Below are 14,797 nucleotides of genomic sequence, written 5' to 3'. Positions count from 1 at the left end.
TGTGGGGTTGTTAACCAATGTCATAAAACAACATGTGTACTACTGTTTCATGAGAAACTATTTGTTCGGTAAGCCTTCACCTGAAGTACAATAAAATATAAAAGAAAAGAAAAAAAAGAAAGTACAAAAAAAAAAAAAGAATTATCTATGTGAGATCAAATTGACAACAGCAACTCAAAAGGTTTGATGGAAGCCTAGAGGCAGTGAGTTGAAGATAATGGTGATGGAATTAATTTGGAAAAGGATAGTGAGAATAGCCGTACAACTGGAAGAATGTAATTAAGGTCACTGAATTGTACGTGTAGAAATTTTGAAATGGTGTATCTCTGGCTATGTATATTTTCACCAGAAAAGAAAAAAGGTCCTCCAAGGTCGAGAAGGGAGAGTGTTGACATGTTGTGGGGTTGTTAACCAATGGCATAAAACAATATGCGTACTGACTGTGTAATGAGAAACTATTTGTGCTGTAAACCTTCACCTAAAGTACAATAAAAAAAATTACAAAAAGTAGAGAAGCATAGAGAATAATGTAACAAATATCAGTTTCTTCCACTCACAATTAAGCAGTGCTAATGTTTCATCATTTTTCTCCCAAAGTTTTAATAAATGAAATGGGACATTACAGATATAGTTGACTTTATTCTCCTCCACATCACCCCATTGTACTTTTTATATCTTTTGTAGATATATATTCTTATGTGCTTTAAAAATTTCATAAATGGTATCACGTTATGTATATGATTCTGCAGCTTGCTTCTTTTATGATTTCTGCTTTTTAAAAATTTTATTTTGAATCTTTAAGAAATCCTTTATTACTCTAAACCTATGCAAATATTCTTCTACATTTTCTTCTCATAGTTTTAAATAATTTTTTTTTTTAACCGTAAGTCCTTAATTCTTCTGGTGTTTTATCTTCCTATGATGTGAAGGAGAAATTTTTCCCATATGGAAATCCAGCTGACCTTCCACCAGTTGTTGACTTGTCCATTCTTTTTTTTAGCATTTTGTTTTCTCATCTCTCTAACACATTAAGGTGTCATATGTTCTTGGGTGTGTTTCTGGGATATTTTACATATTTTTTTGTCTTTATGTCAGTATCATACCATTTTCATTTGTACTGTTGTAGAATAAATTTGGGTGTCCAGGAAAAAAAAAAAAGTTTAAATTGAAAGCCACTAGAAACTTTTAAATAGGAGAGTATAAATAATCTGATGTATTCTTAGGGAAATTAAGCTGGCTGCTATATGTAGAACGGACTCTATGTAGGGGACCAAATACGGAGGCAGGAAGACTATCTAAAAGGATATTGCAATAATGTAGGTGACTTGGATAAGTACGTTAGAATAGAGATGGCAAGAAGAAGTTGGATTCAGAATACATTTTAAAGCTATAGCTGACCGAGGGATGGACTGATGGTATTGAGGGAAAGGGGAATCTAGAATGACTTCCAGGTTGCTGTCTTGAGCAATTGAGTGAATACTGATGCTTTTAATTAAATGAGGGATACTTGGGAAGTGAATTATGAAATCCTGGTGGCACAGTGGTTAAGAGCTCATCTGCTAACCAAGAGGTTGGTAATTCGAATCCACCAGCCACTCCTTGGAAAGCTATGGGGCAGTTCTACTCTGTCCTATAGGGTTGCTATGAGTCGTAATCAACTCAACAGTAATGCATTTGTTCTTTGTTTTTGTTTTTTGGTAGGGCATTCAAGAGTTCTGTTTATGTCATGTTAAGTTTGGTATGCCTATTAGGCGTGAAGAGACATTGAGTAGGAAGCTGGTCCCTTTTAAATTGAAGTATAGTAAGTGAAAACCAGCATAAAGTATGACCCTGCTGGGAACCTGCGCTTTAGCTTACTGTCCTGTGGAACCCTGATTAGAGTGTCTAAGAAAATGCTCTGGATACAATCCTCTGAAAACTACGTGTGAATCATTTCTTGTGGAATTTAACCTGAAGCTGAATGTGGACAGTTTATGAAAGACTGAAGTCATTTATTCATGTCAGCATGACGAGACCCTGAATTATCTGATTTACATGAACTAACTTCAGGTTAGTATTTAACAGGCAATGTGTCTAATATATTGGTCTCTCCAAACTGGCCTAGAGCTCAAGATTAAAATACATCTTTTTCCAGAAATTCCATTCTTTTCATTACTAACTTGATATTCATCCTCAATACATCCTGTACTACCAAACCTGGAGGAGTCTTTTATAAGTAATCAGTTTAAACCTATTGAATTGGGCATTCTCAGAAAGCCTGCCCTGATGAACTTCGTTCATGAACCAGAACTTCACAGGTAGTGCATCAGAAGGGACCTTCGAGGTCATTGAATCTGAAACATTCCTTGCACATCCTAGTAATCTGAGACTGGTGAGGATAAATTGCCCTAGATCTAACAGTAGAAAGTGAGAAGCTGGTTCTAGAACCCAGGTCTACCAATTCCCAGTCCAGTGTTATTGTCATCACCCTTCAGGATCATTCATTCATTCATTGATTATACATTTATGGGGGCCTCACTATGTACCACACACTGGGCTAGCTGTTTGAACACCAAAATAAATCAATATGGTCCCTACCTTCAAGTTGCTTAAGTCTAGTGAGTGAATGAATGTAAACTGAAAAAAATTAACATAGACATGATAGAGGCTATAAAAAAACAAGGAGCAAAATTATGTACAATCTCACAGGAAGTTGAGACTCTGCCTTGGAGCTTTGGAAAATCTTGAACAGAGGATGAAAACTTTTATGTTGAGTCTAAATACTGAAAATTTGTTAAGGCAGTAAACTGAGGGTAGGATATATCAGAGAAGATAACAGAGAAATTCGAATAAGTAGACCAATATCTATATTCAGTGGAGTGGTGAGAGGTCCAATTTTAGAGGTGCATTGGGACAGACAGTGAGGATTCTGGTGGGTCCATCTAAGGAGTTTGAAGTCTAGCCAGGAGGCCAGAAAACAGCACAGGGTTTTTAAACAAGAGGGTAAAATGCTCAGGTTTGTTTTTAGGCTGCTCTGGCTGCAATGTTGGAGTTGAGCAGAAAAAGAGAAACCAATGATGGGGTGATAGCTATATGTACCATATTGATCTATGCTGTTGTGTTTTGGAAAGTGTCCTTGTGCTTCTTCGTGTGTATCTTTGTACTTTTATTCAAAATCACTTATTGCAAGCTTACTAAGAGCAATGCACCAAGGTGAGAAGACATGGTGGGGGGTCTCTAGTGATTTTCCATCTTTATTGAACAACAGACTGTTTGTTGTAAGGTGAAAGGGGATAAAGAGAATCAGAGTAGAGAGAGACCACTATTAGAGGAATTAGGAATAGCTTTTTGGTGTAAATGAAATTTGAACTAGAATTTCATGGGTGGGTAAGACTTTCATAAGTTGAGGAGCTCAAGCATTCTGACCAAAATGTCCTCCCTGCCTTGCCCATTACAACGCAAGCTGAAAGCAGAGATCAGAGCTTCTATTTCTAACATCTCCCCACCACTTTCTCCATAAAACTCAGAAAAAAGCACACGGTCTGGCAATGTTGCCAATATACACTGAGTCTTTATCAACCAAAATTTCTGGTGGAAAACTAAAGGGAAAAAAATACAACTGTTTCTGTTGGGTAGATGATGCTAAACAATGTGAGCTGTATTTTTATTGAATTGACTAGCTGTTGTGGCAGCGTAGAAAGTCAGCCAAAACAACTGACTTGGAAATCGTAGGCCTTGCCACACGCTAAACCTGATTGTAGAGAATTCAGCCAGTTTCCATCAAGGTTTCTAGCCAGCAGCCACAAACATAAAACAGAATCTCATTGTCTCTGGCCCTTTTGAAGTTCCCCCTAACAGGTTGATCTAGATAGGTTTATTTTATTTTTAACTCAAGTCTAGTTTCAGTCAATGCCAGAAATAAAACCCAAATCCTAAATAAACACCAAATAAATCAATAAAACAAGAGTTGTCCCAGCCATAAATAATTCATTGTGGCCTAGTCTCCACTGTGGGTAAATATTGCAATCTTGAAAAGAACATAAAGTACTTGCTATTGCTCTCTTGGTTTTGTTTCTCTGAAAAGACATTGTTGTCACCTGTTACATACGACCATAACCAAGCTCCCAACAATATAACTGGAAGGTCAGAGAAAGAAAGTAACCGAGCCATTCGGCATAAGTAAGGAAGGTGCTGATAGGTAACAGCAGAGACAAACCAGTTAAGGGTGAACCAAGACAAGAAGGGCCTTCTCTTCTAGCTGTGAATGCATCTGGCTTGTGTCCATGGCTAGATCATATATCTGACAATATCCTCCCCTTTAATGCTTTGCAGATCCAAGGTATATTGTCATAGTCTGCCTGAACTCTCCAGGGAAATTATGTCAAGCCATAACCAAGGAAGTTGGATTGTAAAAATCACCCGAGGAACCAGTTGTCTGGAATTCATGTTTAAGAACAAGGGGGCCATGCTCCAAAAGGTGGCAGTGTGAGACTGTAGGGTAGTGACTGACTTCTGCACTTCCTTCTCAAAAGTCTCTGGAAGAATTCTGCTCAGCATTTCCCCTTGGGCTAAAAAAAAAAGAAAAAAAGGCAGGAGAGTAGAAGCAGCTTTATTTTTGGAACTTATCTCTGTGCATTCAGAGTAGACTTAAAAATCTCATAAATGAATCTTCCCCACTTTGTTATGAATAGACAACACATTCCTGATATGAGCAGGAAAAAAAATAATTTTTATAAAGCCTCTGTGCTAAAAGCATTCATTATCTGGATCTGCTGACTTGCGTAGTAGTGCTGTTTTAGAGGGACGGATCAAATCAAGATGACCTATCCTAAAAAAAAAAAAAAAGATCATGTTCTTGCAAAATACCACAAGCAGTTAGAAATAGCACTGTGTGCTGGTATAGACATAAAACCGTCATACAACATTTACCTAGGGTGTTTGAGATTGTATCTTTTAAAAATGAGATCCCACTACTAAGAGCTGCTGAAAATGTAAGTAAGCATTCTTTTCTACTAGTAAGACTTGCAACCACATATTAGAAAGTCTGCAGAGAAACTGAAAAGTAGAAAAGACACATTGTGTCCATGGGACTAAGTTTCTTTCTTTGATTATTTCTAGCCAGGAGTTTCATGGAATAAACATCAAAGACTCTATTCAAATTCATGGCAAAGAAGAGCCCATTCCCCATCAGGCATTATTTCCTGAGCCCCAAATATGTACTTAATGCTGTGCCAGGTGCTGGAGAGGGACAAAAGAAGTAAATCCCAAATTCATTCTCCTTGAGCCAATTCCAGAAAAGTACACGGAATAAAAGACCCTGTGATATCTTCTTGACCACTGCCCTGGAAGGATCTCACTCTATTGAACCAAACCAACTTCCTCCAGAAACACAAATTTCTGGTCTCATTAAATCCCTATCTTTGAGTTTTTTAGGCTAACATTCATGGAAATGTGTAATTTTCAGACATTGAAGGAAGGGGCCTTAGTCATAGCTAACACTTATCTCTCTCTGCTTCACTGGGTTGAGGATTGTGCTATATGTTCTACGTGCTTTATCTTTTTTGATCTTTATAACAACTCATTGGGTTTGTCCCCATTTTACAAATAAAGAAATAGAGCCTTACAAAAATTTACTAATTTGCTCAAAGTTTAAGGAAAAAAGCAACGGGAATTTGAATCTAAATCTATGAGCCCATGCTATGGTATACCATAGTGAAATGAGTTCCTTTATGCGGCCTTTTGTCTTGGTTTTTTTGAAAAACAGTTTGAGAGATATTTTCCCTAAGTCCTGAGGGGTTACATCTGCCCTAGTTTCCTACCCTCAGACGATTTGTTGCTTTCATCCAGGTTGACTGACATTTCTGAGGTAAGCTGTAAAGAACTTGTGGTTTGATACTTTTTGTCTGTTCTTGGGCTGCAGCCTGCCCTATTATTAGTATGCACCTTGCAGGGATTAGCCCTGGTGGCCCAGTGATTAACAGCTAGGCTTCTAACCAAAAGGTTGTCAGTTCAAATCCACCAGCTCCTTCTTGGAAGCCCTATGGGGCAGTTCAACTGTGTTCTATGGGGTAGCTATGAATCAGAGTCGACTCAACAGCAATGTTTTTTTTTTTTTTTTTTTTTTTTGCAGGGATTGGTCAATAGACTATGCAAATGAAGTGCCTGTAGCCTACTATGCAAATGAAGTTTCTATGGCCTACTGAGAGAGGATGGGTCAGTTCACGGCCCCAGTTGGAAGGCTATGCCTTGAAATTGATGAAGAGTTTGTGTATATATGCAGCCAAACCAGAGATTTTTTTTAGACAGAAGAAGCAGGACGAGAAGCAGCAGGAAGAAGCAGAAGGAAGAAAGAAGAGAGAAGAAGCAAACAGAGGAGAAGGCAAGCAACCTCCTAAAAGAGTTGTAGCACTGGTTAAGGGCTGTAACACTGAAGACAGCAAGAGGCCCAAAAGGGGCTCAACCCCAGAGTCGCTGATGACAGATGGCAAGGCCAAGAGGAACCACTTACCTGTAAGTATGGTCTGTGAGTTCTGTGTGCCCATTGCAACAGATTATCAAACCCAGCAGAGAAGTAGAGAGTGCTGTGGGGAGGACAGCTGGTGTCAGAACTGGTAAAAAGTTTGGAGAGTGGGGGTATATCTGACTTGCACCTTGTATGAATCAGCCTTGGGCTGATCTTGATTCCCATTATACCCCTTGAAGTTAGATAGGTTCTGACGTTACTACTCTCGCCATTTTACGCTTACCAATTTTCACTACCTGAAAAACCACCATGTCATCAAGTCCAAACACCCAACAAATACTGCATCACCTCCATGGCATGGGCACCAAATGTTCACCCCATCTCCCAAACATAAGAAACTCACTCTCTTTAAGGCGTTTTTTTCATCTTTGAACAATGTTCACTATTACAAAGGACTCTGATAGTAACCTTTTCAAAGTAAGGCAGTATCTTGAAGTAGAACTGAAAAGGCATCTGAAAAAGGTGAGAAACATCAGATGCTGCAGCTCGAAAAGTATCCCACCCAATTTGAGTGTATTAGCGCTTGTGAGTGACCTGGGAATCTGCTGGATTTGCAGCACGTGGCACTTTGGAGGAGATTCCTTTCTGAATGGTTTGGCCCTTTGCTAGAAATCCTATGAGGTCCCAGCAAAGGGAGGTCTTTGGTATTTGTGCTGAGTCAGCAGGTAGCCTGCAGTAGACTGTGCAGGTACCCCTCATTGCTTTTGCACATATCTGTTTTCTTACAGGAGTTGGCTGGGTCACGAAACAAAGAGTAGCTGAACACTGTGTGGGAATATGATTCTACCAACCTCCAAGAGAGATGTCAAACTTTCCCATTGCCAAAGTTACAGATCAGTACTCCTACTAAGCTATCCTGAGCCCAGCAGGTCCTGGAATAGCATGCAGTACATTGCACAGTTATAGAATTCTCTTTTCTTATTTTTCTTTCATCTTTGTACGGCTTGAAAACCAGAAATATCAGATTGTATCCCATATACAGTTGTCAGCAAAACTACAGGACACAGAGTTAAATTTGAATTACTAATAAACAGCTTTTTTTTTTTTTTTAGTATTAGCATGAGACATACTTATACTAAAATAGTATTCGTTGTTTACATGAAATTACAATTTTACTGGGCATTCTGTGTTGTTTGCTGGATCTGGTAACTCTAATCCCATCCAACAGCAAATCCATATTTGATCAGGATGTCAATGAACACGATGTTGTGTATACTGAGTACATTTTAAAAAATGTATTAAATTATTTTTAAATCGAGAAAACTAAACTGTGTTCAAATTATTTTTCAAAATATTCTTACAATGCAAAGTATCCACTAGCAACTAATGAAGCTAAATCACCCCTGTGTTCATGCACGTTCATGTTTCTGTACCTCAGATCTGTTTGAAGTGAAGCACTGTTAGATATCACTCAGAGTAGTTAAGTGATAATGATGGTCTTTGCTGAGGACTGCCTTTACTTCATCTCTAACATTTGATTCCCAGACGAAAGCTTTGCCACTCATTTTGAGTGGGTACAGTTTACCCTCCACCAATACTGTCTCTTTATTAACTTGCCCTGCTCTACGTGGACCAAGAAGGCCCCAAAGATCCTAAAGCTTGTCCTTTGGACATAGCAGTGTTCAGATGAGGGTCACTGAGGCAAAATCAGTGGCTTCTTAATATAAATTGTTTTTCCCTCCTTCATAATTCCCAATTTTATCCTAGGGACAAGATATCCAGATTTAACAAAAACACAGGACTCCCAGTTAAATTTTAATTTCAGATAAACAACAAATAATGTTTTAGTATGTTTCGTATATTGCATAGGACACACTTATACTAAAACATGACTTGTTGCTCATCTGAAATTTAAATGTAACTGGCATCCTGTATTTTGTCTGACAGCCCTACGTGAGAACACAGGGAGATGCTTGCTATCTTCAACGGTGAGATCTAAAAAAATTAAGATGACTAAAGCAAAACAAAACAAATAAAAACAGCAGCAACAACAAGCCCACCAAAACTACCCTGGATAGATTTCTCAGAAGAGCAGTAGGAATGATTTCTAAGTGCTCCTCCCAAGTTGGGTTCTTGCTTCATATTGTCTCTCCATATAAAATTGTAGCATCACCTGGACTGATTCCTCCACTTTCTAGAAGTTGTGAGGCCTTACCTAACTCCCCAGTGGTCTATCATTTCTCTAACCTCAGCAGTAGATTCATTTTTTTGTGGACCTGAGTCTTATTCATTTTGGGAAGGCTGGTCATTAAGACAGATAGATGGATAGATGGATGGACGGAAAGACGGATGGATGGATGGGTGGGTAGGTGTGTAGACAGATAGATATAGATAGATAGATAGATGCAAAATACAATATAAAATTAGGTTCAAAAGTACATAACTTCTTAGAATCAGAACTATCTATTGAGAATATTTATAAAGTTGACAAATACCACAAACGTTATGAAATAAAATGTATTAAACTATTTGACAAAACTCTATGATACTTTTTTTGTCTGTATCCTCTTTGATCAGCATAACTTTTTTTTTTTTTTTTTAATGGTAGTTGAGGATTACTGTCAAGTTTGGGAAAACCTCTATCAAGTTTCCTATCTGATCCATAAGGTTTCAAGGAATTTCAAGTTTTCATATGCAATGATTAATAGTAAATAATCTTTGAATTGACGACACTCATTAACAACTGCCTGCATACATTCTTGTGGCTTCAGGCTCTGTGGGACATGTCTGCCCAGGGAGAAGACCTCTAGCCCACCATCTTCGTGTATGACGCCGTGAGTTGGCACTGCAGGCAGTAGAAGTCCTCCTGAAAGTCATTCCTGCACCATGGCTACGAGCCATGATTTAACGATAGACAGAAGAGACACAGAAACATATGCTGCTAAACCCAAACACAAATCCCTAACTCAAATTCCCCTTAGCCACATCCCAAAAATGTACATGGCCACACCTATACCATTGAGCATGTGGAGGAATATGACAGAGTTGAAGTCAGAATAGAAAAACACAGTTAAAATATCTTACAATTAAAACATCATACTTTTTGTACATGTTACAAAAATATATGAGCACATGAACACATTGCTAGGGACCATCCCAGGACCTCGACAAGTGAGGAACTCTTAAACTTAAGCTTCACCACATCCATTAAATCCACCTCTGCATGAGCTTTCACAGCTAATATGATCTGTAGCACTCACTTTGCACTTAATCTAGCCGGTGTTGTTCATGTTAGTTGCTGTCAAGCTGGCTCCAACTCATGGTGACTTTATGGATAACAGAAAGAAATGTTGCATGGTTCTGCAACATCCTCACAATCATTTTATGCTTGAGCCCGTTGTTGCAATCACTGGATCAATGTATCTCGTTGAAGGTTTCCCTTGTTTTTGCTGATCCTCTACTTCCCCAAACATGATGTCCTTTTCTAGCTATTGCCCTTTCCTGATGACATGTCTAAAGTAAGTAAGTTGAAGTCTCACTATTCTTACTTCTAAGGAGTGTTCTGGTGGTATTTCTTCTAAAACTGATTTGTTCGTTCTTCTGGCAGTCCACGGCATATTCAGTATTCTTCTACAACACCACAAGTCAAATGTGTCAATTCTCCTTGGATCTTCCATTTCCATTGTCCAGTTTTCCCATGCATATGAGGCTATTGAAAAGACCATGGCTTAGGTCAGGCACACCTTTGTCCTCAAAGCTACATCTTTGCTTTTTAAAACTTTAAAGAGCGCCTTTAAAGGAGATTTTCCCAATGCAAAACATCCTTTGATTTCTTTACTGCTGCTTCCATGGACATTGATTGTTGATCAAAGTAGAATGCTATCATTGACAACTTCATTCTTCTCCATTTCATTTATTAGAGCCGTTAAATGCACTTCTGCCAGAGCTTTAACAGCTAATATGAGCCATCGTTGTTGTGTGCCGATGAGTTGTTTCTGACTCAGAAGACCTAGTAGAAATGACCCATAGGGTTTCCTAGGCTGATATCTTTACAGGAAAAGACCACCGGGTCTTTTCTCCCGTAGAACAGCTGGTAAGTTTGAACCGATAACCTTTCAGTTAGCAGCCCAAGCATTTAAGCCCATTGTGCCAGCAGGGCTCCTTAAATAATCTGTAGCACTCATCTTTCATTTAACTTAGTAGCCTTGTATAATTTGTTAGCTGGGCATCATATAAATATATGTTGCTTCTCCGAATAGAAGTTGGAGGCTCTTTTAAGGGCAGAAATTACAATAATTTCTACTTTGTGTTCCTTTCTGTGCTTCATATAAGCCAATTATTTTCAAAATGTATGCATATGTGTATATATGCATGTATTATCAAGGTACAGATTATACTATAGGTCACCAGGCTGATTGTCCTTGCTTATGTGTGTCTTTATCTCAATGATCAGTACAGTAATCAGCTACCCATCAAATCACTGGAAGCATGGAATTATGCAAAAACACTGGACTTCGAGAGAAAATGTTCGAATTTAAGTTCCAGCTTTATCATGTAATGGCTGTGCATTTAACCTGTCTTAGTTTCTCATCCGAAAAATGGAGCAGATAGAGTTGATAATAGCCTCCCAACATTCATGCCAGGATGTTATAAAGAACTTCGCAGATTAAGTGTCCTGTGCATGTCAGTGATTACAGTATAATTATTTTTCAGGGCTGATTCCTTCTAACAGAAATAATTAACTCTTTGATACTCTCTGGCACTATTAGAGAATCATAAATATATTTCCTTCATGTTTCATATTTTACAAAACAATGAGGGAATGAGGGAACAGAGTTATGTAACTCCTTGTTGAAATTTTCAGACAATATTATGGTAGAGAGTGAAACCTACAGTTAACTAAAGTAATGGTTCTCTGACTGAATGATCGTCGTAATCACCCATAGACCTTGTAGAATGCTAATTCCCAGGCCCAGCTCACACTTGCTGAATAGGATACTTGGGATATAGTTGGGCATTTGTGTCCTAATTTTAAAAATTCTGTAGGTCATTCTGCTAATCATCCAGGCTTGAGAATGACCGTTCTAGATGGAGGATAAATAGGGGTCTCCTTGTATATGTCAAAATCTTGCTAGCAGATATATACAATGACTTCCTCTTCAGCATGTTCTCCATACCTTTCTCTCCAGCAAAGAAAGGCCACATCCCCCGACTCCAGCTCTGTTTAGTTCTTTTATTTCTGCCATGTTACATTCTGACCATCCAAAGGACTTAAGAAAATGAAAGAAGAAAAGGTGAATGAAATGGTAAAAACTTGTAATTTGGAGATGCAGGCAAAGGCTGTATTCACCCTCATGGATGGCTATATCCTTGAGTATGCACAGAGAGAAACCTATTAGCACTCTGATGATCTTCCACTCACATAACTTCTCAAGTGTCAGTTTCATACTCAATTTGTGGCTTTGAAAATATGTCATGCATCCACTGAAACTGCTATCCCATAGGTCGTTAATGACCTCCATGCTCCTAAACCCAATAGGCATTTTTCAGCTCTCATGTTACCTAATAATTCAACTACACTCGTAAAGCTAATTACCTCCTCCTTGATACATTCTCTCTTTTTAGGCTGCCAGGGTATCACATTCTCCTGCTTTCTCTCTTACCTATCCACATACACTTTCCTTCCTTCCTTTTCCAGTTTGACTTCAGAAGTTGGAATCCTTCAAGACTCAGTCTTCAACTCTCTTCTCCTCTTAACCTACACTTTTTCTAAAAAATGATTCAATCCACTGTTTTATTTTCAATTCCATCTCTATGACATCCGTTGCCACCGAGTCAAGTCTGACTCATAGCGACCCTATAGGACAGAGTAGAACTGCCCCATAGGGTTTCCAAGGAGCAGCTGGTGGATTTGAACTGCGGACCTTTTGGTTAGCACCCAAGCTTTTAACTACTGCACCACCAGGGCTCTATGACAAGGATCTAAAATTAACATCTACCACTCTGCCCTTGCCCAGATCAGTAAATGGCATCCCCATACATGCAGTTGCTTAAGAAGGAAATCGGGGCATTCTTTTTTTTTTTTTTTTTAATTGTTGTAATTAAATGAAGTTTACATTTCAAGTTTGTCTCCCATACAAAAAAAGTTGTTTTTACATACATTGTTATGAGACCCCAACCACTCTCTCCTTTCTGCGACAGCACACTCCTCCCCTCCGCTCCTGATTCCCCATGAATATTCAACAAGCTCCTAACTCTGTCTGCCTTCTCATCTCACCCCTGGACACAAGCTCCCCTTGGTCTCTTGTATCTACTTGACTAAGAGGCACATTCTTCACAAGTATCACTTTATGTCCCACAGTCCAGTCCAATCCCTGTCTGAAGAGTTGGCCTCGGAAATTGTTTTAGTTCTGGGATGATAGAGAGTCCAAGGGCCATGCTTGCCGGCGTGCCTCCAGTCTCAGTCAGACCATTAAGTCTGGTCTTCTTACTAGAATTTGAGTTCTGCATCTCATTGTTCTACTGCTTCATCAGGGACCCTCTGTTGTGTTCCCTGTCAGGACATTCATTGGTGGTAGCCAGGCACCATCTGGTTCTTCTGGTCTCAGGCTGATGAAGTCTCTGGTTTATGTGGCCCATTCTGTCCCTTGGGCTAATACTTTTCTTGTGTCTTCAGTGTTCTTCGTTCTCCTTTACTCCAAGTGGTTGGGACCAATTGATGCATCTTAGATGGCCACTTGCAAGCTTTTAAGACCCCAGATGCCACTCACCAAAGTAGGATGCAGAACATTTTCTTAATAAGCTTTGTTATGCCAGTTGACATAGATGTCCCCTGAAAGCATGGTCCCCAGACCCCCCATCCCTGCTTCTTTGTCTCTCAAAGTATTTGACTGTATTGAGGAAACTTCTTAGCTTTGGTTTAGTCCAGTTATGCTGGCTTCCCCTGTAGTGTGCTGTCCTTCCCTTCACCCAAGATGATTCTTATCTATTATCTAGTTAGTGAATAACCCTCACCCTCTCTCCCCACCCTTGTAACCATCAAAGAATGTTTTCTTCTGTGTTTAAACCTTTTCTTGAGTTCATATAATAGTGGTCTTATACAATATTTGTCCTTCTGTGACTGACTAAATTCATTCAGCATAATGACCTCCAGCTTCCTCCATGTTATAAGATGTTTCATGGCTTTATCTTTGCGTAGTATTCCATGGTGTGGATATACCATAATTTGTTTATCTATTCGTCCTTTGATGGACACCTAGGTTGTTTTCATCTTTTTGCTACTGTGAACAGTGCTGCAATGAACATGGGTGTGCATAAATCTATTCGTGTGATGGCTCTTATTTCTCTAGGATATATTCCAAGGAGCTGGATAGCTGGATCGCATGGTACTTCTATTTCTATCTTTTTAAGGAAACGCCAAATCGATTTCCACAGTGATTGTACCATTTTACATTCCCACGAACAGTGTTTCAGTGTTCCAGTCTCTCTACAACCTCTCCAGCATTTATTATTTTGCGTTTTTTGGATTAATGCTAGCCTTGTTGGGGTGAGATGATATCACATTGTACTTTTGATCTGCATTTCTCTGATGGCTAATGATCATGGGCGTTTCTTCATGTGTCTGTGAGCCCCCTGAATGTCTTATTTGGTGAAGTGCCTGTTCATATCGTTTGCCCATTTTTTAATTGGGTTATTTGTCTTTTTGTTGTTGAGGTTTTGCAGTATCTTGTAGATTTCAGAGATTAAACGCTGATCAGATTTGTCATAGCCAAAATTTTTTTCCCAGTCTGTAAGTTGTCCTTTGACTCTTTTGGTGAAATCTTTTGATGAGCATAAGCGTCTGTTTTTTAGAAACTCCCAGTTATCTAGTCTCTCTTCTGGTGCTTGTGCATTGTTACTTATGGTTCGTATTGTGTTTATGCCACGTATTAGGACTCCTAGCATTGTCCCTATTTTTTCTTCCATGATGTTTATAATTTTCTATTTTATATTTAAGTCTTTGATCCATTTTGAGTTAGTTTTTGTGCATGGTGTGAGGTATGGGTCTGGTGTCAGTTTTTTGCAGATAGATATCCAGTTATGCCGGCACCATTTGTTAAAGAGACTGTCTTTTCCACAATTAACGGACTTTGGGCCTTTGTCAAATATCAGCTGCTCATAGGTGGATGAATTTATGTCTGGATTCTCAATTCTGTTCCATTGGTCTATGTATCTGTTGTTGTACCAGTACCGGGCTGTTTTGACTACCGTGGTGGTATAATAGGTTCTAAAATCAGGTAGTGTGAGGCCTCCCACTTTGTTCTTCTTCTTGAGTAATGCTTAATTTATCTGGAGCCTCTTCCCTTTCCATGTGAA

Source organism: Trichechus manatus, unplaced genomic scaffold (assembly GCF_000243295.1).
Source record: "Trichechus manatus latirostris isolate Lorelei unplaced genomic scaffold, TriManLat1.0 scaffold00064, whole genome shotgun sequence".
Classification (NCBI taxonomy): domain Eukaryota; kingdom Metazoa; phylum Chordata; class Mammalia; order Sirenia; family Trichechidae; genus Trichechus; species Trichechus manatus.
Note: the sequence above shows the minus strand (reverse complement) of the source record.